Genomic DNA, 27,584 nt, shown 5'->3' with positions numbered 1-27,584 from the left:
ATCACAAGCTAGAAATAAGGTAGATACTGGGTAATTGCAGCTGAAGGGATACTGAGTGTACAACAGGACTGACTGCAAAAATTCAGAAATGGATAAATCAGTACTACCTAACTGTAATACAATAATGTTAGTACACTGAATGAAGCTGAATGTGAGAATGATAGAGGGAGGAGGGCTGGGGACACAAATGAAATCAGAAAGAAAGACAGATGATAAAGACTGAGATGGTATAATCTAGGAATGCCTAGAGTGTACAATGATAGTAACTAAATGTACAAATTAAAAAATGTTTTGCATGAGGAAGAACAAAGGAATGTCAATATTGCAGGGTGCTGAAAGTAAATGGTAATCATATTTTAAAACTTTAACTTATATGTGAGACTAAAGCAAACAATGTTTATTTGGTACAAAATTTATACTTTGACTTGTGCATTTCCTAATATAACTTATATGGACAGTTTAATTGAATACCATAGATACGTGGAACCTTGAGTAGGGTATGAGATTTTGTAAGTTTGTCCAGAGTGATGCCCTGATAAATCCCAGAGAGATTGGAACAATGAATAAAAAAGTATTTGCAAAGTCCCCTTGGATAATGGTGAGAAAAAGGGAAAATTCAACTTCCCCATTTGGAGAAGGCCTGATATTCTCTCAAGCAGTGAGGACAACAAAATCAATCGTCCTAACCCTCAATCTTTGGGTTTGTTCATATGAAGCATATCCCCACAAAGGATAGGCTAAACCTATTTAAAATCAGGCCTAAGAGTCACCCCCCAGAGAACCTCTTTTGTTGCTCAGATGTGGCCTATCTCTCAGTCAACAAGGCAAGCAAACTCACTTCCCTCCCCCTCTCTACGTGGGACATGACTCCCAGGGGTGTAAACTTCCCTGGCAACATGGGACAGAAATCCTAGAATGAGCTGGGACTCAGAATCAAGGGATTGACAAAACCTTCTTGACCAAAAGGTGGAAGACAGAAATGAAACAAAAAAGTGTCAGTGGCTGAGAGATTTCAAATACAGTCAAGAGGTTATCCTGGAGGTTATTCTTATACATTATATAGATAGCCTCTTTTTAGTTTAAGGTGTATTAGAGAGGCTAGAGGGAAGTACCTGAAACTGTAGAGCTGTGTTCCAGTAGCCAGGTTTCTTTAAGAGGATTATATAATGATATAGCTTTGGCAAAGTGACTGTGTGATTGTGAAAACCTTGTTCTGAGGCTCCATTTATCTATGGTATGGACAGATGAGTAAAAAATATGGATTAAAAATAAATAATAGGCGGAACAAAGCTAAAATAAATTGGATAGAGGGAAATACTAATGGTCAATGAGGGGTAAGGGGTATGGAATGCATGAGTTTTTTCTTTTTTCTTTTTATTTATTTTTCTGGAGTGATGTAAATGTTCTGTGAAATGATCATGATGATGAATATACAACTATGTGATGATATTGGGGAGCCACTGATTGCACACCAAGTATGGAATGTTCATACGTTAAGAATGTTCGTGTTGTATGCTGATTGGTTTTATTAATAAAACTTTTTTTAAAAAAGAGTCCTAAAAGTGAGGGACTATCCAAATATCAAAATAATATCAAAGAGGCACTGGGCACAAATGTCCTTCTAAACTACCCATTTTCTGCTTTGATTTTACTGTGCTAAAAACTAGCATTCTTCCTGGAAACCTTTACCAAAGTCCCTTTTAAAGGATATCTGTAACTCAGAATTTCAATAGAGGTGATTCAGGTTCAGTGACTCAGAGATGATTTCAGCCCTATTTGCTGTCAGCCCTGGAAATGAAGTCAGTGTTGAGGCTTGCTGGAAGGAAACACATACTCACTTAGACACCCACTGTAATATCCTGAGTAATGGCGATTTTTCTGTTATTATCTGAAAACACAGAAATCAGAGAACATATCAAGGATCCCATTCCATTTCTGATCTTTGTCTTGAATCTTCTATGTGTACTACTACAAAAATGATAAGGTTTTCTTCTCTCTGTTTTCTCCCTACTTTTCACCACACACCCACACACAACATATATCCCTTCTCTCAAGCTTCTGAAAACTTTCAGACATACTTTTGAAAAAACAAAACAAAACAGTGTATGGAGGACACATCAATTAACCTAATAAGGGTAAGAGTACGCAGGAGACGGTAACTTGGAGAGAAATATTTGACAGGCATGAGAGAACAAACAAACTGTATAACATTAATACTCCACTTTAAGTACTGATGTAACTGCTTAAATAATTATGCCATAAAAATAATTCTAGTGGCTCTGATGCAAACCAATATTAGCATAAAGTTAGGACATGTCCTTATAGTTAGTGCAGTACAAACTGAGGGAACCTCAGAATGGTGTTCAGATTCAAAGAAGTATCACAGGAGGCCACAGGGATTCTGCTTCTACTGAAGGAAACGGCATACTATAAGGTTACCTCTGCCTGTGAGATGCTTGCCAATCCGACATGCCTCACTAAATTTAAATATTGGTCATGATATTGGGAGTACTGTTGGGGCTAGCTTTAGGAGAGCCAGAGGGTTGTGATTATAATTGAACTAATCCTAATATTAACAATAGCTTCCATTTAGTGAGCAAAAATAATTACACTAATAGTTAACAGCTCTGGGGAGAATTTTTGTTTTATTGTGCTTTGCCATTTTTTAAAGTTTTTTTTTTTAATGTCTGAATAGATTTCAGCCATTTTTTTTAAATTAAGTGGCCTGCCAAAATCATATAGCTAATAAGTAGCAGAACTTGGATCTGACCCCAACTGCTTCTGATTCCAAAGCCTGTGCTCTTTTTTTAAAAAAATAGGATTGACAAATCTTTACACACATACAGTCCGCATATGATGTACAATCAGTGGCTCACAATATCATCACACATATATATATTCATCACCATGATCATTTTTAGAACATTTGCATCACTCCAGAAAAAGAAATAAAAAGAAAAAAGAAAAAACTCATACATTTCATACCCCTTACCTCTCCCTCTCATTGCTCACTAGTATTTCAAACTACTCAGTGTATTTTACCTTTTATCCCTCCTATTCTTTATTTATTTTTATCCATATTTTTTTATCCATCTGTCCACACCCTGGGTAAAGGAAGCATCAGACCCAAGGTTTTCACAATCACATACACTGTAAAAGCTATATTGCTATACAATTGTCTTCAAGAATCAAAGCTAGTGGAACACAACTCAACAGTTCCAGGTTCTTCCCCTCAGCCATTCCAAAACACCTATACTAAAAAGGGACAGCTATATAATGTATAAGAATAACTCCAGGATAACCTCTCGACTCTGTTTGAAACAAAGCCTGTGCTCTTAACCACAATTCAATTTTACCTTTCAAAGTGTTAGGAGTGATTAATCTTTAAGAAAAGATCACCAATCAGGACTACACAAAAGAAAAAGATTATACCTTTTCCCTGAAATATCAGCTCTGTTAGAATGGTAGCCATTAGACCAGGAGCCCAGGAATCCCAGTATCAAGAAGAAATATTCACAGTACCTAGTAGTGCCTTGCATGCAGAATGAAGGAGGGCACAGGTAAACACTGGAGGAGTTCTGATAGTACAACCATATTCTCTCATTCTTGCAGTCTAAAGAGTATATGGTAACTAGGTCAAACCTAACATTACATGGAGTTCCCAAGTCTTCAATTCCCAAGTCTTGCCAGCAGAACTGTCCAAGAGACTTGATTGTGGGAAGCTTTATCCAAGTTGAAGTTAAGCCAGAGAGTGGGAGGAGGTGGAGAGGACTAGAATAAAATCTTAAGAAAGAAAACAGCCTTTCAATTTAAAGTGGTGAACTGGATACAAGGATCTCTCTCCTCTACAATCCGAGGGGCCACTGAAATGATGAATAAGTAGTCTGAAAAAGAATGAAATAAGAAAAGCAGCAGAAAATAAGAAAGGCTGCCATCAGGGTACCAAAAAGCTTGAGAACTCCTAAAAGGCAAAAAGCATTAAGAATGAGATTGGCAAGAAACAATCCAAGGAAACCACACCCCAAATACCACAGGAAAGCATAGGTCCTGAAATCCCATGGAAGTTTCAAATGGGGACAACACAAAAGTGTATCACAATCATTAGGGTAATTTGTAAAAAAAACAGCATTCCGGGGGAAAGTTGGGGCCACTTATGTGTTCCACCTAAACAAATTTGGCTTTTGCTCTCTAACTAAAGATGGAAAACATCTATAAAAAACAAAAACAAAAAAGAGCGCTTGCTTGGTGATTTAAAATATGGTTACAATTTTTTTTAATTCAACAGAAGGATTAAATTTATTACAATGTACACAGATGAAAGACTAGTTTATGATTAGGAAGTAAAGGAAGCAGAGAAGAAAATAGGGTAATATGACAGAAAAGATAAGACTCATGGATAATAGATTCAGGTAGTTCACTATTCCTTTAATAGGAATTCTAAAAGGAGAAAAATAGTGAAAGGGAGTGTGGTGGTTTGAAAGATAGTATGCCCCCTAAGAAAAGCCATGTTTTAATATAAATCCCATTTCATAAAGGTAGAATAATCTCTATTCAATGCTGTGTGTTTGAAACTGTGATGAGATCATCTCCCTGTATGATGTGATTTAGTTAAGAATGGTTGTTAAACTGGATTAGGGGGTGACATGTCTCCACCCATTTGAGTGGGTCTTGATTAGTTTCTGAAGTCCTATAAAAGAGGAAACATTTTGGAGAATGAGAGATTCAGAGAGAGCAACACTACAAAGCAGAGAGTCCACCAGCCAGCGACCTTTGGAGATGAAGAAGGAAAACGCCTCCTGGGGAGCTTCATGAAGCCTGAAGCCAGGAGAGAAAGCTAGCAGGTGACGCCATATTCGCCACGTGCCCTTCCAGCCAAGAGAGAAGCCCTGACTGTGTTCGTCATGTGCCGCCTCACTTGAGAGAGAAACCCTGAACTTCATCGGCCTTCTTGAACCAAGGTATCTTTCCCTGGATGCCTTTGATTGGACATTTCTATAGACTTGTTTTAATTGGGACATTTTCTCGGTCTTAGAACTATAAACTAGCAACTCATTAAATTTCCCTTTTTAAAAGCCATTCTGTTTCTGGTATATTGCATTCCAGCAGCTAGCAAACTAGAACAGGGAGGAAATCATCAAAGATATAAGAGAAAATGCCTGTGAACTGACCAGAGATTCTAGATTAAAAGGGCCCACTGACCACAGTGCAGGGTAAATGAAAAAAGACCCACACTTAGTTACATCCTTGTGAAATTTAAATCTATGGAAAAAAAGGAAATTTTAAAAGCTTTCAGTGAGAGGAAAACGTACTTAAAAATGAAACAGAATCAAACTGGTATCAAACTAGACAATGGACAATTCTGCTGGAAAGCTGCAACTGAAGACCTGGGAGCTCCCTAAGTTTGACCCAGTACCATATACTCTTTAGACTGCAAGGATGAGAGAATAAGGCTGTACTAACAGAATTCTTCCAATATTTACCTAAGCCCCTCCTTCACTCTGCATGCTAGAAGACAACAAAGCAATGTCTTCAAACTCTTGAAGGGAAGAATACTTAGGACTCTGAATTCTAAAGTTAAGTAATCATTCAAAATACAATTTTCAGACCTGTAAAAATTCAAATGTATTCCACGAGACATCCTTTATGAAAAAATTACTTCAGGTGTCTGATCCATCAAAATGAAAAAATCCAAGAAAGAGAATAACACAGGTTACATTAAACCATGGCAGGTAATTTTATAAATACTGAGTTTACTTATTAATTCTTCTAGTAATCATTTCCCCTTTTTTTTTCTACCCTTGTGGTGGTTGCAAGTCAGTCACTAAAATCTAACTCAGAATTTGGGCTTATTCCTTTAACAGCTCCAGTCCTATAAAGAGTTCTTCCTTTTTTAAAATTCTTTTCATACTTTTGGAACTGGTGTACTTTAGAACGCTCTCTGGAATATTAGAACTTTTCTTGCTCATGCCTTCAAATCCCCGATTCTCTGTAAATGTTTATTATTTTTAAAATCTCTTTGAATATGTAAGACTTCCATTTTGCCACAGTAAATAATTCACTGAGCAAAATGTAATTTGTTCCTCAGGTTAGGATTATTATGGGGTCATTATTTCTCCATAGGCACAGATGTTCATCCTAAAAACTAAAAAAACAATCAAGTGATGTGTCCATCAGTATCACAACCATTTAATGGCAAAATCAGAATTAGAATCTTCATATCCCGATTCCCAGCCAAATACTATTTCACTTCTCTGCTGATTCTCAGATCAACTGCTCATCAACTGCATCTTCACCAATGGTCAGTCTGCCAGAGATGAAGAAGGGGTAGAATATCTGAACAGAATTTACAAAGTTCCTTATACAAAGTACCTTATACAAAGTAAACGTATATATGTTAGCATGAAAGCCCCATCAGGCCCTACCCTGATCAACATGGTGGAATGAGATACTTCAGGGCTCCAACCCCACACAGAAGCTCTGAATAACCAGCAAGAACTGGCAGAAACATCTTTCTCAAAACTCCAAAAACACAGTTAAAAGACTGTAGTAACAAGGTGCACACTAAGTCTAAAGAAGACAACAAAAAATGGTAGGGTCTAATTTAACTTGTATGGTCAGTTTAATTGAACACCAAAAGTATATGGAATCCTCAATAGGGTGTGAGATTTTGTTGATTTGTCCAAGTTAGTGTGATACTCTGGACATATTCCAGAGTAATTTGGGCAGTGAATAAAGAAGTATCTGCAAAGTCCCCCTGGGGGACTTGGGAGAAAGGAGGAAATACTCAACCTGCCCATTTGGAAAATGTGTGACTGTGATTGTGAAAACCTTATGACCCGATGCTCCTTTTATTCAGGGTATGGAGAGATGCGTAAAAATATGATAAAAATAACAAATAATAGGAGAGTGTGCTGGTTTGAAAGGATGTATATACCCTAGAAAAATAAAGGCAACGGTTTCTTCTACTCCCTATTCAGTATTGTATGTTTGAAACTGTAATTTGATCATCTCCCTGGGGATGTGACTTAGGGAGTCACATCTTGATATGATCTTGATGTGATCTTGAGTGATCAAGAGTGGTTATTAAAATGGATTAGGTGGAGATGTGTCTCCACCCATTCAGGTAGGTCTTGATTAGTTTACTGGAATCATATAAAAGAGGAAACATTTTGGAGATTTAGACATTCAGAGAGAGCAGAGCAGAATGACATAGCCATGGGGAACAGTGGCTTAGTGGCAGAGATCTTGCCCTGCCGTGCCAGAGTCCCAGGTTCGTTTCCCAGTGCCTGACCGTGTTAATAAAAAAAAAAAAAAAAAAAGAATGACATAGCCACACGAAGCAGAGTCCACCAGCCAACAACCTTTGAAGATGAAGAAGGAAAATGCCTCCCAGGGAGCTTCATGAAACAGGAAGCTATGAGAGGAAGCTAGCAGATGATATCATATTCGCCACGTGCCTTTCCAGATGAGAGAAAAAACCTGACCATGTTCACCATGTGCCTTTCCAGATGAGAGAGAAACTCTGACTGTGTTTGCCATGTGCCTTTCCACTTAAGAGAGAAACTCTGCACTTCATCGGCCTTCTTGAATCAAGGTATTTTTCCCTGGATGCCTTAGATTGGATATTTCTATAGATTTGTTTTAATTGGGACATTTTCTTGGCCTTAGAACTATAAACTAGCAACTTATTAAATTCCCCTTTTTAAAAGCCACTCCATTTCTGGTATATTGCATTCCAGCAGCTAGCAAACTAGAACAGATTTTGATACTGGGAGTGGGGTGTTGCTGTGGTTTGCAAATACCAAACATGTTGAAACAGCTTTTTAAATGGATGAGGGGAAGAACCTGGAGGAGTTGTGAGAAGCCTAATATAGAAGGCCTAGAATGCTTTGAAGAGACTGTTGGTAGAAACATGGACTCTAAAGATACCTCTGACCAGGCTCTAGACAGAAATGAGGTGTATGCTATTGCAGACTAGAAGGACAGCGATCCTTGTTTTAAAATAGCAGATAATCTGGCAACAGTGACTAGTGGCTTTGGTTGGAAGGCTGATTTTAAAAGCCATAAACTTGGATATTTAGCAGAAGAGATCTCCAAATTAAACGTGGAAAGTACAGCCTGGTTTTCCCTCACAGCTTATAGTGAAATGTGACAGGAAAGAGATAAGCTGAGAATTGAACTCTGGGGTACAAAGAAACCAGAAATTGATGTTCTAGAGAATTCTGGGCTTCCTGGAAGGGAGACCCCAGAGGACAGTACCCCACATGAGGACTTGACCAAATGTGGAACCAGTGAGCCTTTTCTGAGAAAGCCAGTATTGGACATGGAGTTATCCAGGAAGGATTTGTGGAAACTCCTTATATCTGATGGGTATGATCCAATGCTATTGCATAGAAAACCAACGAGAGTGTTGTGGAATCTGTATAAAGAGAACCACTGCGAGTTGAGACTGAGAGGGACAGAGAAGGGACACTTTGGAAGAAAAATAATCTCAGAGGCAGAACCATAGAGGTTGAGGTCTGAAGTCAAGAAGCCTCAGGCTAGGACAGCGAACCCACCCAAGCACATGGAGAGGGTGAGTTCATCCCGAAGGCAGAGGATGGGCCTTCCGCCTCATTGCAGTGGAAGAGTCATGCCACCTCAGGCCTTGGAGAAGGTGAAGCACATTCCTTGGGGTTTGGGGAGATCCTGGCTGCCACCACATGGAGGGGTTAAGTGTGTGCCTTGGAGAAAACAGAGAGCTTGGGTGCGGCCCCAATGCTTGGAGAGGGTGGAGCCGAGAAAAAGGTGGTCACCCCAATGTCCCCCAAGGTTGCATTTGGAGAGAGGCAGGTGTTTGCGTAGGCCCTTGGAAAGGATGGGACTGCTGCTTTCAGAAGCCCTGAAGATAAATGACTCTCAGACTTTGAAACCTTATGGACTTTGCCCTGCGGGTTTTAAAACTGTACAGGGCCACTGACCCCTGTGTTCCTTCCTCCCTATGGAAATGGGTATATGTATCCCATGATTGCCCCTCCTTTGTATGTTGGCAGCAAATAATTTTTTCTGACAGGTCCAGAGCAAAGAGGATAATTTTGCCTTAGAACAGACCATGCCTGTAACTAACTTTGATAGGAGTTTGTACTGTTTCTAACTTTGTATTTCATTTGTATTGCTACTGAAATGGTTTAAGGATTTCTGGTATTGTAATGGAATTTTTTTATATAAGGGAAAAACATGTCTTTTTTAGGGTTCAGAGGGTGGAATGTGCTGGTTTGAAAGGATGTATGTACCCTAGAAAAGCCATGTTTTAATCCTAATTCCATTTTGTAAACCGTTCCTTCTAATCCCTATTCAGTACTGTATGCTTGACACTGTAATTAGATAATCTCCCTGGAGATGTGACTTAGGGAGTCACATCTTGATGTGATCTTGAGTGATCAAGAGTGGTTGTTAAAATGGATTAGGTGGAGATTTGGGTACATCTTGATTAGTTTACTGGAATCCTATAAAAGAGGAAACATTTTGGAGATTTAGAGATTCAGAGAGAGCAGAGCAGAACGACATAGCCACAAGAAGCAGAGTCCACCAGCCAGCAACCTTTGAAGATAAAGAAGGAAAATGCCTCCCAGGAAGCTTCATGAAACAGGAAGCCAGGAGAGGAAGCTAGCAGATGATATCATATTCGCCACGTGCCTTTCCAGATGAGAGAGAAAACCTGACCATGTTCACCATGTGCCTTTCCAGATGAGAGAGAAACTCTGACTGTGTTTGCCATGTGCCTTTCCACTTGTGAGAGAAACCCTGAACTTCACTGGCCTTCTTGAACCCAGGTATCTTTCCCTAGATGCCTTAGATTGGATATTTCTATAGACTTGTTTTAATTGGGAAATTTTTTTGGCCTTAGAACTGTAAACTAGGAACTTATTAAATTCCCCCTTTTAAAAGCCATTTCATTTCTATGGTATATCGCATTCCAGCAGCTAGCAACAGGGAGATAAGGGGTCAAATAAACTGGGTACATGGAAATACTAGTGGTTAATGAGACGGAGGGGTATAGAATGTATGAATTTTTCATTTTTCTTATTTCTTTTCATAGAGTGATATAAATGCTCTAAAAAATTATCATGGTGATGAATATACTTGTATGTGATGATATCATGAGCCACCGATTATACACTGCAGATGGAATGCATGTGTGTAAAGACAGTCTGGCAGTTCCTCAGAAAACTAAACATCAAGTTGTCCTATGACCCAGAAATACTTCTACTCCGTATATACCCAGAAGAACTGAAAGCAGTGATACAAACTGACATTTGCACATTGATGTTCATAGCAGCACTATTCACAATTGAGAAAAAATGGAAACAATCCAAGAGCCCATCAACAGAAGAGTGGATAAATAAAATGTGGTTTATACATACAACGGAATATTATGCAGCAGTAAGACAAAATGACACCCGGAACACTCGTTGTCTGACAGATGTAGACCTTTCTATGAGTATCCTAAAAGAAAATCTTATTTCCTGTAGCCATAGACTTGAGATCTCTGAAAATCAGACTCAGAATCTCATTAGAATAGCAACTTAACAACGTAAACTGAAATCTCAATGTTGCATTGTATCTGCCATTAAAGTGAGGGCACTGATCGGAAAGGAGGGGGACATTGAAAAATGGGATGGTGACATATGGAATGATAATGACATTGGGGATGAGGTTGAAACTCTAGGTCATGCTGAGTCTTCTCTAGATAACCCTGTAGTAGTTTTCCCTGAGGACACAGCAGCCCCACCTCCAGCCTGCCATAAGGAGTTGGCCACCCAACCTTCTTCTGAAGGGATTAGCCCTAGAGTGATTAATCCTGTTTCACCAGATGAAACTGCAAATGAATGCCCTGAAGCAAATGACTTGGAAGATATCTCTAATTCTTTTCAGGACCCACCCCCGCCACCCCTCATTCTTCCAGGCCTATAACTACACTAAAGTCCCAACAGGACCGTAAAGGTGAGGTACAAAGTATCACACACGAGGAGGTACAGTATACTCCAAAAGAACTGTGTGAGTTTTCCAATCCATATAGACAGAAATCAGGGGACTATGTGTGGCAATGGATTTCAAGGGTGTGGGATAATGGTGGAAGGAATATAAGGCTGAATCAGGCTGAATTTATTGATATGGGCCCACTAAGCAGAGATTCTACATTTAATGTTATAGTTCGAGGGGTTAGAAAAGGTATTAACAGTATCATTGGTTGAAAAATGGATCAAAAGGTGGCCGACATTATCTGATATTGAAATGCTGGAAATGCCCTGGTATTAATGTAGATGAAGGGATCCAGAGGCTTAGAGAGATTGGAATGTTACAATGGATTTAACATGCAAAGCCTGCTCTTACATCCCAGGAATGTCCGAAGGATTCACCTTTTACCAGAACAGTGTAATAAATTTGTGAGACTGGAACCATCTTCCCTGAAGGGCTCTATAGTTGCACTTCTCTATAGGTCAGATTACTATAGGAACTGCTGTCACTGAGCTAGAATCCTTAAATACAATGGGGACGATGGGACCCCGAGTTGGCAGAAAGCAAGTGGCAGCACTTAATCACCAAAGACAGGGTAGACGTGGCTATTATAATAAACAAAACTCAAAGCTGGAGTCAAAATTATATGACTTGCAGAGATTTGTGGCATTGGCTAGTAAATCATGGGGTACCTAGAAATACAACAGAAGGGCAGGCTATTAAATTCTTGTTCAAGCTGTATAAACAAAAGAGTTCTAGGTCAAGTAAACAGAAGTCTAACCTGAATTACGAAAACAGAGTCATGGCCCCTTAATCAATTTCCAGACTTGAGACAGTTTACAGACCCAGAGGCCCTTGAATGAAGGGGAAGCAAGGTCCCTTTGGGGGAGAACCCTGTTACACTGCCACAAAGTTATACTGTTAATCTTCCTCCAAGTCTTCCCCAAGGAGACTGACGGCCTTTTATCAGGGTAACTCTGCATTGGGGAGAAAGGAAATTATCAGATATTTCAGGGATTATTAGACACTGGTTCAGAAGTGACATTAATTCCAGGGGACCCAAAATTTCACTCTAGTCCACCAGTCAGAGTGAGGGTTTATGGAGGCCAGGTGATCAATGGAATTTTAGCTCAGGTCCATCTCACAGTGGGTCCAGTGGGCCCCCAGACCCATTCTGTAGTTATTAAACCCAGTTCAAGAATGTATAATTGGTATAGACATACTGAGCAACTGGCAACATCCCCACATTACATCTATAACTTGCGCAGTGAGGGCTATTATGCTGGGAATGGTGAAGCGGAAGCCACTAGAACTGCCCCTACCGAGCAAAATAAATCAGAAGCAATACTGGATTCCTGGAGGGATTGCAGAGATCACTGCCACTCTTAAGGACTTGAAGGATGCAGAGGTGGCGATTCCCACCACATCCCCATTCAACTCTCCTATTTGGCCTATGCAGAAAACAGATGGGTCTTGAAGGATGACAGTGGATTATCGTAAACTCAACCAGGTGGAAACTCCAATTGCAGCTGCTATTCCAGATGTGGTATCATTGTTTGAGCAAATCAATACATCCCCCAGTACCTGGTATGTAGCTATTGATCTGGCAAATGCTTTTTTCTCAATAGCTGTTAGTAAGGACCACCAGAAACAGTTTGCTTTCAGATGGCAAGCTCAGCAGTATACTTTCACTGTCCTACCTCAGGGGTATATCAACTCTCCAGCCTTATGTCATAATCTTGTCCACAGAGACCTTGATTGTTTCTCCTCCCACAAGACATCACACTGGTCCATAATATTGATGATATAATGTTGACTGGACCTAGTGAGCAAGAAGTAGCAACTACTCTAGACTTACTGGTAAGGCATTTGTATGTCAGAGAATGGGAGATAAATCCAACAAAAATACAGGGGCCTTCCACCTCAAAGAAATTTCTAGGTGTCCAGTGGTGTGGGCATGTCGAGATATCATTTCTAAGATGAAGGATAAGTTGCTGCATCTGGCCCCTCCTATGACCAAAAAAGAGGCACAACACCTAGTTGGTCTCTTTGGATTTTGGTGACAACATATTCTTCATTTGGGTGTGCTACTCCAGCCCATTTATCAAGTGACCAGAAAAACTACTAATTTTGAGTGGAAACCTGAACAAGAGGAGGTGCTGTGACAGGTCCAGGCTGCTGTACAAGCTGCTCTGCCACTTGGGCCATATGATCCAGCAGATCCAATGGTGCTGGAAGTGTCAGTGGCAAATAGAGACGCTGTCTGGAGCCTTTGACAGGGCACTATAAGAGAATCACAACACAGACCCTTAGGATTTTGAAGCAAAACCTTACCATCTGCTACAGATAACTATTCACCTTTTTTTTAAAATAACTTTTTATTAATTAAAAAGAAATTACAAGAAAGAAACGCAAACATCCGTAATACATGCTCATTCCATTCTACATATATAATCAGTAATTCACAATATCATCACATAATTGCATATTCATTATGATTGTTTCTTAGAACATTTGCATCAATTCAGAAAAAGAAATAAAAAGATAACAGAAAAATAAAACAAAAAGAGAAAAAGAAAAAAAAATTTACATACCATACCCCTTACCCCTCGCTTTCATTGATCACTAGCATTTCAAACTAATTTATTTTAACATTTGTTCCCCCATTATTTATTTTTATTCCATATGTTCCTCTAATCTGTTGACAAGGTAGATAAAAGGAGCATCAGACACAAGGTTTTCACAATCACATAGTCACATTGTGAAAGCTATATCATTATACAATCATCATCAAGAAACATGACTACTGGAAAACAGCTCTACATTTTCAGGTACTTCCCTCCAGCATCTGCATTACATCTTGACTAACAATGTAGTATCTATTTAATGCATAAGAATAACCTCCAGGATAACCTCTCAACTCGGTTTGGAATCTCTCAGCCATTGACACCTTATTTTGTCTCATTTCACTCTTCCCCCTTTTGGTCAAGAAGGTTTTCTCAATCCCTTGATGCTGGGTCTCAGCTCATTCTAGAGTTTTTCTCAATCCCCTGATGCTGAGTCTCAGCTCATTCAAGGATTTCTGTCCCATGTTGCCAGGAAGGTTCACACCCCTAGGAGTCATGTCCCATGTAGACAGGGGGAGGGTGGTGAGTTTGCTTGTTGTATCGGCTTGAGACAGAGGCCACATCTGAACAACAAAAGAGGCTCTCTTGGGGGTGTCTCTAAGGCCTAATTTTAAGTAGGCTTGACCCATCCTTTGTGGGGTTAAGTTTCATGTGAATAAACCCCAAGAATGGGGGCTCAGCCTATAGCTTTGGTTGTCCACACTGCTTGTGAGAATATCAATAATTCAACTTGGGGAGGTTGAATTTCCCCCCGTTCTCACCATTTCCTGAAGGGAACTTTGCAAATACTTCTCCACTCACTGATCAAATCATTCTGGTATTCATCGGGACATCACTCTGGACAAACCAATAAAATCTCATGTCCTACACAAGGTTCCCTGTACTTATGTTGTTCAACCAACTATCTACATAAGTTATATTAGGATATGCACTAGTCAAAGTATAAATTTGTACCAAATAAACATTTTTTTGCTGTAGTCTCACACATAAATTGAAATTTTAAAATATTAATTACCATCTATTTTTAACACCTTGCAGTAATGACATTCCTTTGTTCTTCCTCATGCAAAAACATTTTTAAATTTGTACATTTACTCACTATCATTCTTGGCATTCCTAGATTGTACCATCTCAATCTTGATCATCTATCTTTCTTTGTGATTTCATTTATGCTCCCAGCCCTCCTCTATCTATCATTCTCACATTCAGCTTCATTCAGTGTTTTAACATAATTGCATTAAATTTAGGTAGTGTTGTGCTGTCCATTTCTGAGTTTTTATATTCAGTCCTGTTGCACAATCTGAATCCATTCAGCTCCAATTACCCAATATCTTACCCTATTTCTATGTCCTGATGGTCTCTGTTACCAACAAAATATTCCAAGTTTATTCACTAATGTCAGTTCATATCAGTGAGACCATACAGTATTTGTCCTTTTGTTTTTGGCTAATCACACTCAGCATAATGTCCTTAAGGTCCATCCATGTTGTTACATACTTCATAACTTTATTCTGTCTTACAGCTGCATAATATTCCTCATATGTATATGCCACAGTTTGTTTAGTCACCAGTCCGTTGATGTACATTTTGGTTGTTTCCATCTCTTGGTAATTGTAAATAATGCTGCTATAAACATTGGTGTGCAAATATCTGCTTGTGTCCTTGCTCTCATGTCCTTTGAGCAGAGACAGCATATAGATAGGTCCTGTTTTTTTAATCCATTCTGCCAGTCTATGTCTTTTGATTGGAGAGTTTAATCCATTAACAATTAGTGTTATTACTGCACAGGTAGTACTTTCTTCTACTACTTTGCCTTCTGGATTTTGTATGTCATATCTAGTTTTCCTTCTTTTTACCTTGACTCATAGTCTTCCTTTCTACACTCTACTCCACACCTCTCTCTTCTGTCTTCGTATCTGTCTCTAGTGTTCCCTTTAGTATTTCTTGCAGAGCTGGTCTCTTGGTCACAAATTCTCTCAGTGATTTTTTGTCTGAAAATGTTTTCATTTCTCTCTCATTTTTGAAGCACAATTTTGCTGGATATAGAATTCTTGGTTGGCAGTTTTTCTCTTTTAATAATTTAAATATATCACCCCACTGTCTTCTCACCTCCATGGTTTCTGCTGAGGGATCTGTGCATAGTCTTATTGGGCTTCCCTTGTACGTGATGGTTTGCTTTTCTCTTGCTGCTTTCAAGATCCTCTCTTTCTCTTTGACCTCTGATATTCTGATTAGTAAATGTCTTGGAGTATGTCTATTTGGATCTATTCTCTTTGGGGTATGCTGCACTTCTTGGATCTGTAATTTTAAGTCCTTCATAAGAGTTGGGAAATTTTCAGTGATAATTTCCTCCATTAGTGTTTCTCCTCCTTTTACCTTCTCTTCTCCTTCTGAGACACCCACAACATGTATATTCATGTGCTTCATATTGTCTTTCAGTTCCCTGAGTCCCTGCTCATATTTTTCCCTATATTTTCTTTTTCTTGCTGGATTTCAGATGTTCCGTCCTCCAGTTCAGAAATCCTATGTTCTGTCTCTTGAAATCTACCATTGTAGGTTTCCATTGTCTTTTTCATCTCTTCTACCTTGCCTTTCATTCCCATAAGTTCTGTGATTTGTTTTTTCAGACTTTCAATTTCTTCTTTTTGTTCATTCCTTGCCTTCTTTATATCCTCCCTCAATTCATTGATTTGATTTTTGTTGAGGTTTTCCATGTCTGTTCATATATTCTGAATTAATTGTTTCAGCTCCTGTATGTCATTTGAATTGTTGGTTTGTTCCTCTGACTGGGCCATATCTTCAATTTTCCTAGTATGATTTATTATTTTTTGCTGGCATCTAGGCATTTAATTACCTTAATCCGTGTATTCTTGAGATTGCTTTCACTTCTTTTACCTAAGGTTTTCTTGCTGGATGAATTTGTTGTCTATCTGTTCTTTGACATTCAATTCAGCTTTATCTGGACCTCTAGCTTAAGTTTTGTTTAACAGAGGATAATTTTTCACTTCTTGTTTTCTTGTTCCTTGCCCTGCTTGCATGGTGCCTTTTTCTCCCCACACTTAGGAGGGTCTATTTAGGTATTATAGACCCCAGCAGATTTTCCCAGACCAAACTGGCCTCCTATCAGGAGGAAAGAGTCACTTGCATAGGTTTTCCCTGAGGGTGAGACCCAGCAGGTTGAAAGACTTTCCTGTGAAGTCTCTGGACTCTGTTTTTCTTATCCTGCCCAGTATGTGGTGCTTGTCTGCCTGCAGGTCCCACCAGCATAATATGATGTAGTACCTTTAACTTTGCCTGGAGGTGTGGTGGAGACAGAGGAGAGGTTGTAGGCTGGTTTTAATGGCTTCAAATTACCAAGCCCTGGTGTCTGAATTCCTTGAGAGAGGGATTCCACCTGAGTTGGGCTTCACTGCTCCCCTGGGGAAGGCACAGTCTCCAGACAAGCCCTCAAAGGAGCTTGTTTCTGCCTATCCCTGGGGCAGTTGCAGCCTGAGGAGCCCTGCCGCTGTATCCAAAGGCAGTCAAGCCTTTGTAGAAACACAGCCACAAAAACCTCTGTTTCCTTCTTTTTTTACCCTTTTTCCATCAGCCCTGCCCCCTTGGCGCCTGGGCAAAAATGAGTGACCTCCACTTTGACCAGGTTCACCTGAGCTGGGGGCCTATTTTTAGTAGTCACAATTTGCTAATTTATTCCACAATTGGCGTTTGGTTGGGCTCAGCCCCTGCTGCTGGTAAAGTCTCTTTCCTTTCCCCTCTGGGGAGCAGCCTGTGGGGGAGGGGCACCAGCCGCCACAGCTTGGGGTGCTCAGGATTCTGGGGGGGCTCACAGCCAGTCCAGCTGGTCCAGATGGGGGTACACTGTGTGTCCAGTCACTGACGTGGCCCCAGGAGCTGTTCTGTACTATGTCTGGTTATTTAGTAATTCTAGAGGACGAACTAAAATGTGCGCATTGTTAAGATGCCATCTTGGCCCAGAAGTCCCCTCTACTCTCCTTTTGAGAAACAGTTTTGGTCTGCTACTGGGCCTTAGTAGAGACTTAATGCTTAACCATGGGCCACCAAGTTACCATGAGACCTGAGTTGCCTATCAGGAGCTGGGTGTCGTCTGACCCACCAAGCCATAAAGTTGGGTGTGCGCAGTAGCACTCTATTGTAAAATGGAAATGGTATATACAAGATAGGGCCAGAGCAAGTCCTGAAGGCACAAGTAAGTTACATGAAGAAGTGACCCAAATGCACTTGGTCTCCACTCCTGCCACATTACCTTCTCTTTCCCAGATCAGAGCTATGGCCTCTTGGGGAGTTCCTTAGAGTGAACTGACTGAGGAAGAGAAATCAGGCCTGGTTTACAGATGGTTCAGCATAATATGCAGGTACCACCCAAAAGTGGACAGCTGCAGCACTACAACCCCTTTTTTGGGTTCCTTGAAGGACAGTGGTGAGGGAAAATCCTCCCAGTGAGCAGAACTTCAAGCAGTGCACCTGGTTGTTCATTTTGCTTGGAAGGAAAACTGGCCAGAGGTACATTTGTATACTGACTCATGGGCTGTTACTAATGGTTTGGCTGGATGGTCAGGGACTTGGAAAGACCATAATTGGAAAATTGGTGACAGAGATCTGGGGAAGAAGTATGTGGATAGACCTTTCTGAGTGGGCTAAAATGAAGAACATATTTGTGTCCTATGTGAATGCACACCAGAGGGTGACTTCAGCAGAGGAAGATTTTAATAATCAAGTGGATAAGATGACCTGTTCTGTGGATACCAGTCAGCCTCTTTCCCCAACAACTCCTGTCACTGCCCAAAGGGCTCATGAGCAAAGTGGTCATGTTGGTTGGGATAGAGGTTTTGCATGGGCTCAGCAACATGGACTTCCACTCACCAAGGCTGACTTGGCTACAGCCACTGCTGACTGCCCAATCTGCCAGCAGCAGAGACCCACACTCAGCCCTGATATGGCACCATTTCCCAAGGCGACCAGCCAGCTATACGGTGGCAGGTTGATTACATTGGACCACTCCCTTCATGGAAGGGGCAGCGATTTGTTCTAACTGGAATAGACACATACTCTCGATATGGGTTTGCTTTCCCTGCACATAAGGCTTCTGCCAAAACAACCATCTGTGGGCTTACAGAATGCCTTATCCATCATCATGGTATTCCACATAGCATTGCTTCTGATCAAGGAACACACTTTACAGCAAATGAAGTGTGGGAATGGGCACATGCTCATGGAATTCTCTGGTCTTACCATGTTCCCCATCATCCAGAAGTAGCTGGATTGACAGAGCAGTGGAATGGCCTTTTGAAAACTCAATTACAGTGCCAACTAGGTGGCAATACCTTGAACAGCTGGGGTAATGTTCTCCAGGAAGTTGTGTATGCTCTGAATCAGCATCCACTGTATGGTGCTGTTTCTCCCATAGCCAGGAACCATGGGTCCAGGAACCAAGGGGTGGGAATGGGAGTGGTACCACTCACTATTACCCCTAGTGATCCACGAGGAAAATTTTTGCTTCCTGTCCCTGCGACCCTGAGCTCTGCTGGTCTACAGGTTTTAGTTCCAAAAGGGGGAGTGCTTCCACCAGGAGAAACAACAATGATTCCATTGAATTGGAATCTATGCCACCTGGTCACTTTGGACTACTCATGCCCCTGGATCAACAAGCCAAGAAAGGGATTGCATTATTGTCTGGGGTGACTGACCCTGACTATCAGGGAGAAATAGGACTACAACTACACAATGGAGGTAAAGAAGAGTTTTCTTGGAATACAGGAGATCCCCTAGGGCGTCTTTTAGTACTACCATGCCCTGTGATTAAAATCAATGGAAAAATGCAACAGCCCAATCCAGGCAGGACTACCAGTGGGTTTGAAACTTCAGGAATGACGTTTTGGGTCACCCCATGAGGCAAAGAACCATGGTCAGCTGAAGGACTTGCTGAGGGTAAAGGGAACATGGAGTGGGTAGTGGAAGAAGGTAGTGATAAATATGAACTATGACCACATGATCAGTTACAGAAACAAGGACTGTGATGCTGTTTTTATCTTTTATACTATTTAAGTTGTAAGATACCAAGTTTAAGAATGAATATTACCCAAGTACTTGCATCTTATTCTAGAGAGAGTTAATGTGTTTCCAGTTATATGCAGGACAGCTGAGTAGTGTTAGGTGAAAGAAAAAAATGTATGTTTTAATGTTTTTTTATTTAGAAATTAGGTATGGTGTAAGGTGATATATATAGCTGCCAAGTTGACAAGGGGTGGACTGTCATGGTCAAGTTCACGTGTCAACTTAGCCAACTGGTTTCACCTGTTTGTCTGGTTGGGCAAGTGCTGGCCTGCCTGTTGCAATCAGGACATTTTATAGAATTAGATCATGATCACGTCAGCTGCATCCACAGCTGGTTCTATTTGTAATCAGCCAAGGGGCGTGTCTTCTGCAATGAGCGATTCTCAGTCTAATCACTGGAAACCTTTTAAGGAGGATTCAGAAGAGACAGACTTTCTTCCTTCCTGCTTCGGCTGGTGAGCCTCTCCTGTGGAGTTCGTCCAGACCCTCCATCGGAATCATTGGCTTCACAGCCTTCCCTGTGGATTTTGGACTCTGCATTCCCACGGTCACGTGAGAAACTTTTATAAATTTTATATTTGTGAGTGTTCCCTGTCGATTGTGTTTCTCTAGAGAACCTTAACTAATACATCTGTATTTTAGAACTTTATCTCCTCTATGAGAATAAGGGAAGAGAGGTTTATTATGCCCAGAAGCTAAATTTTCTGTAGCACATAATCTAACTCAATTTGTCTGTATGTATCATTTAAACAACACAAACACAGGGAGCCCAGGATGGTAATGAGGCATGTAATTCTGTATAGTTTAATGTAATGCCTGGATACATCCCAGCGTATGTTGGGCAGGTAATGACAAAGTATAGGCAAAGTCCCTTGAGGGAGGGGAGAAAAATATGGAACTATTAAAGTCCACCCATTGGGGGAACTCTTGATACTGTGCCAAACATTAAGGACTCTCAAGTCAATAGGCCAAGCCCTTGATTTTGAGGCTTGCTCTTGTGAAGCTTATTTATGTAGCAGTGAAGCTTAGCTAGTTATGCCTAAGAGTTATTTCTCTTCTGTTGTTCAGATGTGGCCTCTCTCTCTAACCACAACTGTGCAAGTGAAATTATTACCTACATGGGACATGACATCCTGGGGTGAAAGTCTCCCTGGCAACATGGGATATGACTCCTAGAGATAAGCTTGGCCCTGGCACTTTGGGATTGACAATGCCTTCCTGACCAAAAGGGGGGAAAGTAGTGTAACAAATAAGTTATCAGTGGCTGAGAGAGTTCAAATAGAGTCAAGAGGCTACTCTTATATAAGCTTCAACTAGATATTGTTAATTGCCAAGATTTGCCAAACCCCAACCAAAACCATTCATACCAACCCTAAAGAACACCTAGGGCTTTATCTGAGATTTTATAAAAGTTCCATGCACTATGATAACTTTCAAGAAACCTACAACCTCCAGATGGATTCCTAGGCCACATAAGTCCTGAAACCCAGAGAGGCCAGCAGAACAACAACTAGTTCCATCCCACATCCCATATTATCGACAGTTCTTTCCAACATGAAAAAGTTAGAATGGGTATAGCCCAAATACCCCAAAAGATTGGAAGAAAGATCAAAGAAGAAGATGGAGTTATAACAGAGGGCAGAATTTAACATTTTAGTACAACTGCTGAATCATTACATTGATCTTAGTCTCCAGTGTCTTGGAGCAGGTAAAAGGAAAAACCTAAAATTGTGAAACTATAACTCACACTGTTCTAGTTTGCAAGCTACGGAATGTGATATACCAGAAACAGAATGGCTTTTAAAAATGGGAAATTATTGGGTGCATGGGTGGTTCAGTGGTAGAATGTTTGCCGTCCCTGCAGGAGATCTGGGTATGATTCCCAGACCATGCACCCTTCCCCTCCCCACCCAAAAAAAAAGCAGGGAGGAATTTATTATGTTGCAAGTTTACATATTCTAAGGCCATGAAAATGTCCAAATTAAAGCAAAGCTACAGAAATGTCCAATCTAAGGAATCCAAGGAAAGATACTTTGGTCAAGAAGGCCATGACGTTCAGGGTTTCTCTTTCAAGTGGAGAGGCACATGGCAAACATGATGCCATCAGTTAGCTTTCTCTCCAGCATCTTGTTTCATGAAGCTTCCCGGGGAATGTTTTCCTTCTTCATCTCCAAAGGTCTCTGGCTGCATGGGCTCTTGTGGCTCTAAAGCTTTTTCCAAAATGGTTCCCTCTTAAAGGGCTCCAGTAAGCAAATCCCACCTTGAATAGGTGAGATACATCTATGTCAAAACCATCTAATCAAAAGTTACCACACAAAATTGGGTGGGTCACATCTCCATGGGAACAATCAAAAAGCTCCCACCCAGCAATATTGAATAAGGATTAAAGAACTTGGCTTTTTCTGCAGTATAACACAGATTCAAACCAGCACACACAGTAAACTCTGAAATCTGTCCTACAACTAACTGTTGCAGTGTGCTTTTAAATTTATTGCTTTTTTATGCATTATTTTTCACACACAAAAAAATTTTTAAATTGTAGAGGATAACTAGAATTCACTCTTAGACCTGAAGGATAGTCATTCCCTCCCCTCTTCCCGAGTCTCTCTTAGCTAACACCTCTCCTAGGGACACTCACTTCTGTCCTTCCCTTGCTATTGAGCAGCCCTTATATTTTGTAACTTCTCACCAAATTTATTTCTTCCAGACTAGAAGACTTTCCCTCCAAAGTAATGCTGATGCAGAGATTTTCAGCCATTCCGATTGTCCCTTCAGACTCCTCCCCTCTCAACTTAAAAGAGATAACGCCCCATCAGGTAGGACCTACACCCCCTAACAAGTCAGAAGTACCTACAGAAGACAGACCTTCAACCTCAGCACCACTTAAGATTAAGGGGCAAGAACTCTCTGAGGGGGAATTTGAGGCAGGCTAGAACAGGGAGAGAGGGGAGAGAGAAAAAAACAAACATGAAGGAGCACATTAAAAAGGATGGTTAATGAAGGTCAGGCCAGCACAGACACCCACCAAGGAATTACCCACTTATAAGAAACACCTAGGAATGGCCGACCCATTTGGAACTGAACAACCCCCACCTGAATGAATCATCTACAGAAAGACGGAATCAAATGACCCTCACCTGAGTCAGTCATCTATGGAGTAGGGTGAAACCAACTGATCCATCCAAATGCACTGTCAACTACCAGGTACTACAATGAAGAGAAGGGGGCGAGTCAAAAAAAATAGCCCTGAATATGGTAGGGGGAGGGGGAATGAGTAGAGTTAATCTATAAAAGCAAATAGCCCCACATTGTCTATTGCCTCTAGCGTCCCTAAACTCGATCTTTGCGAGTGTCTGCATTTTCTCTTACACATGTATCTAATAAATTTTCTGTCTGCTTAGAAAAAAAAAATGGTAGGGAAGTAAAAGTGACACAAGATGGCAGCCTCAGTAGTAAAAATCCCTCACAATTTCTGACTTTTGGAAGAATTCGAAGAAGGCCACAAAGGAGTAGGAAATGGCACAGTAAGCTGGGTTCTAGAAGATGATGAAGACATGACACTTACAAGATGAACATGGATGATAACTGGTAATCCAAAAACAATTTATGAAAACCAAATATATAGCCTTAAAATAGAATGAGGTCCTAAATACTCAAAAGCACCTCCTTTGTAAAATTTGTAATTAAAAATTAATATGAATGGAGTCAATAGTTCTAATGGAGTGGTGGACATAAAAGCCATATCTGTACTAGTAAAATGGCAGAATTCATAGAGCATCAAAGTTGTCGTGTAAGAGCTTCAGCATATAATAATGTCTAAAAATATGAAACTCCTTAGCCGCCTGAAGGACAGTGTTATAGAAATTAACCAAAAAGAAAAATCACAGGCCCTCCCCCCACCCCAATTCAACTTAAGCAGCCTTCATTTACCATAGTAGCAAATATTTTAGATATGTCTTGTATACCTCAAAGTAATGGAAAGGGAATTCTGTTCAAAAGCATTTTATTTTAAGATACTCTACATTATACTAACTTATTTGTCCATTTGGAATATATAAGTTGTGCTACTACAAATCATACTGTCAACTGTAACCACTGCCCATGCAGTTTAACTTGTAGGTGCAAGAAAGTATATTTAAATTGGTTCCCGTCATAACCAGTGGGGCACATCTAACTGAACTGTGAAAAGACACATCACACAATCAGCTTGCTGTTCATTACATGGCCTGGGGTCTCTGCCTTCTCCCCCTTACCCTCCTCCTGCTTCCCTCCTGCCTCCTCTCCTTGCAACAGCTCTCGAGATTAGGGTGGTTTATTAGAATAACAGCCTGTGGGATTACTGTGGCATGTACGTGAGTGCTTTATCCGCAATCTTAAATGACTACCCCCTTCCAACCCATCATCCTTTCCCCACTCTCCACTGCCACTCTGGCTGAAGAACAGATTGTAACCCCTCTGCTCCCATCTGGAGCAGGACTTTGGTGAGGAATCCTTTCAGGGTTTTCCCCTTATTTTCTCCACCCCCATCTTTATCGAGAAGTGCTGCTTTTTCCTTCTTCCTCCTAGAGTTCCTTCCTGCATTATTGCCACCCAAAGCTTTTCATGACACTTCCTTTCTTTGGCCAGAAGCCACCAGGTAACATTGGCAAGAGTTTCTGACCTCTCTCATTTAGTTTTGGAACCACATTTCTTTCTTCTTCACCAGCCTGGGAAATGAAAATTGGGTTCTCAGCCCTGCCACCCTCTGCTGTCATTGTCAGCTGATGAATTTTTTAGCTCAGGTTTTGATATGGTGAAAAGAACAGTCACAAGGGTTACTCAGACCTGCCAGCTCTCATAGTCCTTGGTGGTTAAATTTGGAGAAAGGCCACATGAAGACACTTGTAAGCACACAAAGTCCCTCTAAATGAATTGTTTTCTTGTAATTGTTTTTGCTTTTAAAAATTGAAGAAGTTTTAAACAGGCAAGGCTCTCATTTGGTCATCCTTGCAATCCATTTGGATCTAGTTTGGAATCTGGCAACTGCAACAAAAAAGTATCTTAAATTCAGTGTATATTTTGATTTTGGTAGTGCTGCCTCACATGACTCTCAGCAGGGATTAAGAAAGAACCCAGCATGGCAGATCCCTGAAACTGACAGGTTTGACTTCCTAACAAATTGCTTCATTTCCCCAATTTTCTGTTTAGGACCACTAAATGCTAAAATGTGGATGCATACCCAAACAAAAGCAATTCACTGTGTCCTAAAGTTGTTTTTTTTAATTTACTATTTGTGTAAAACCACCTTTCAAAGCAGCAAATATCAGGTCTGAAAAACAATTTACATTTCCAGTTGTTTTAAGGATTTAACATCCTGTAAGTAAAGTTTAACTGTATTCCATAAGCAGCATTTTTATTGTCACACCATTGCCTAATTTTAATATAACTTTTTTAAAAGGTGCATTATTATAAAAATAAAAAAAAGAGTAGGATCTCATAGTGCCATTGCTGGCCCCTCTCCACCACTCACCTGTTTGGCATGCTCTCACTTCAGGTCTTGGCCCAACTACAGAGGGAGCAGAGTAACCACTGTATACATACTAGGGACATGTATATCTTGGCCAATCTGTCAGCTGGCAGCTTTAATGACTGTAGAGGATACTCATCACAGGCTTGCAATACCAGAACACATGCCATAGGTGTAGAGGCAGCTCGCAGAGTTCTCCTAAAGAATGCTATAAAAGAAAAGTCAAATCACAGCTGTCTGGGGCAAAGGTTTGTTGGTTGTGGGACATATACTGCAGTGCCAGGACCATGAGGAAACACTGTTTCCAAGGGAAGATGGAGCATCCAGATCCAAGTAAACAGGGGAATTTATAGGACCAGGCATGTATGTCTAGGACAAGATGCATACACAGAAAGGAGCAGGGAGTAGCCTAAGCTTTTTTCTCAAGCTATTCTCTAAACACATTGTATGACTAAGCTCTGAAAAAGCACACTCCACAGGGCAAGCTGCAAAGATTGAGAAAGGCGTGTTTTCTTTCTTCCCCTTTTGTTAGCTCCTGAAATTTAAAGAAATCTCTTCATAACACTAGTTGAATACAAGCTTAAGGAACAGATGCCTTGGAGTCTAAATTCCAACAATAAACACATCATATACCAAAATACACAGGTTTCAACAAAAGACTAAAAACATACAAAGAAACAGGAAGCAATGGCCCATGTGAAGGATAAGAGTAAAGCATTAGAAACCATAATTGAAGAGGACTGGACCTGAGACCTACCAAAGACTCTTTATAAAATGGTCCTAAATATGCTCAAAGAGCTAAAGGAAGACATCGACAAAGCACTTAAGGAAGTCAGGAAAATGACATATGAATACTAAGATAAATAAATAAATACATAAATAAACAAATAAATAAAAATGAAGAGATAGAAATTATGAAAAGGAACCCGAGAGAGATGAAGAAAACAGTAACATAAATTAAAAATTCCCTAGAGAGGTTCAATAGCAGACTGCAGTGGGCAGAAGAAAGAATCAGTGAAGGTGAAGGTAAAACCATAGAAATCATTTAAACTGAGGAGCAGGAAAAAAAATGGAAAAAGGTGAAAAGAGTGAGAAATCTGTGGGATTTCATCAAGCATAACAATATATGCATTGTGGGAGTTCCAGGAGGAGAAGAAATAGAGAAAGGGACAGAGAGAATATTCAAAGAAATAAAGATTGAACCCTTCTCAAATTTAATGAAAGACATGAATAAATAAATACATCCACATGCTCAATAAACACCAAACACGATAAACTCACCTAGATACACACTGTGACATACTATAATCCAACTGTCTAATGCCAAAGATAAAGAGAGAATTCTGAAAGTTGCAAGAAAAAGGCAATTTGTTATAAGGAAGCCTCAGTTCGATTAAGTGCTGATTTCTCATTGTAAACCATGTAGGCAAGAAGACAGGGGGATGGCATAGTTAAAGTGCTGAAAGGAAAAAATTGCCAACCTAGAATTTCATATCCAGCAAATGTCTTTCAAAAATGAGGGAGAGATGGAGACATTCCCAGATAAAGAAAAATTGAAGGAGTTTGTCATCACTGGACTAGCACAACAAGAGATGCTAAAAGTTCTAGGCAATAAATCAAAGCCACATGAAATAAAGATCTCTGGTAAAGGTAACAATATGGATAAATATAAATGCTGGTACTATTGTACTTTTAGCTTGTAACTCCCTTTTTCCTTCTTACAGGATCTAAAAGGCAAACGCTTAAATTGTAATGATAAATAACTTTGGACTCATAATGCATATATATGTAACTTGTGACAAGAACTCTATAAAGGTGGGGGATGTAAGGTATAAAAACATAATCTGTGTATGTGTATGCTATTGAAGTTAAGATGGAATCAAAGTAAGTGATATTGTTACAGATTTAGGATGTTAAATTTAAGCCCCAAGGTAACCATAAAAAAAAAAATTGGAGAATATGCAAATGCATACAGAAAGTAAAGAACAGGTTATCAAAGGGATTGAAAGTTAATGCATAATGCGTGTAGATTTTCTATTGGGTGGGAAAAGTTCTCTAGTAATGGACAATGATGCAAGTACCACAACACTGAATGTGATTAATCCCTCTGAATTAATCAGTGGGACTGTATAAATTATATGCTTGGGAATGGGGAGATGGGAAAGTTTATGTCATATATATGTTTTCACAATCAAGAAAAAAGAGAGAAAGAGCAGCTAAAAAAAAGACAATGACAATTAAATGTAACAAGTGATCCTAGGCAGGGATTAATAATGGAGAGAAAGGGTTTAACAGACATTATTGGGGGACTGTGGGAAGATGATGGAGTAGGAAGATCCCAAAATCAGTTGCTCCAGCACAACTATTAATCCGGCAGAAAC

At 40.2% G+C, this 27,584-nt stretch overlaps 1 protein-coding gene across 9 annotated transcripts in view; it reads right to left on the bottom strand.

The window, feature by feature from the left end:
- Positions 1-27,584, bottom strand: part of EXTL3 (exostosin like glycosyltransferase 3) — a 279,381-nt gene that overhangs the window by 168,703 nt on the left and 83,094 nt on the right. For 5 of the 9 annotated variants that reach the window (XM_077152899.1, XM_077152900.1, XM_077152897.1 and 2 more), the window contains one exon: positions 25,207-25,411. The exons of the other annotated variants lie outside the window; for them this stretch is intronic. The gene's annotated coding sequence lies outside the window, so the exon portion shown is untranslated. The remainder of the gene's footprint in view (positions 1-25,206; positions 25,412-27,584) is intronic. 9 annotated transcript variants of the gene reach the window in all.

This window comes from Tamandua tetradactyla, chromosome 3, assembly GCF_023851605.1.
Source record: "Tamandua tetradactyla isolate mTamTet1 chromosome 3, mTamTet1.pri, whole genome shotgun sequence".
NCBI lineage: Eukaryota > Metazoa > Chordata > Mammalia > Pilosa > Myrmecophagidae > Tamandua > Tamandua tetradactyla.
This window is presented reverse-complemented; position numbering and strand designations above follow the sequence as displayed.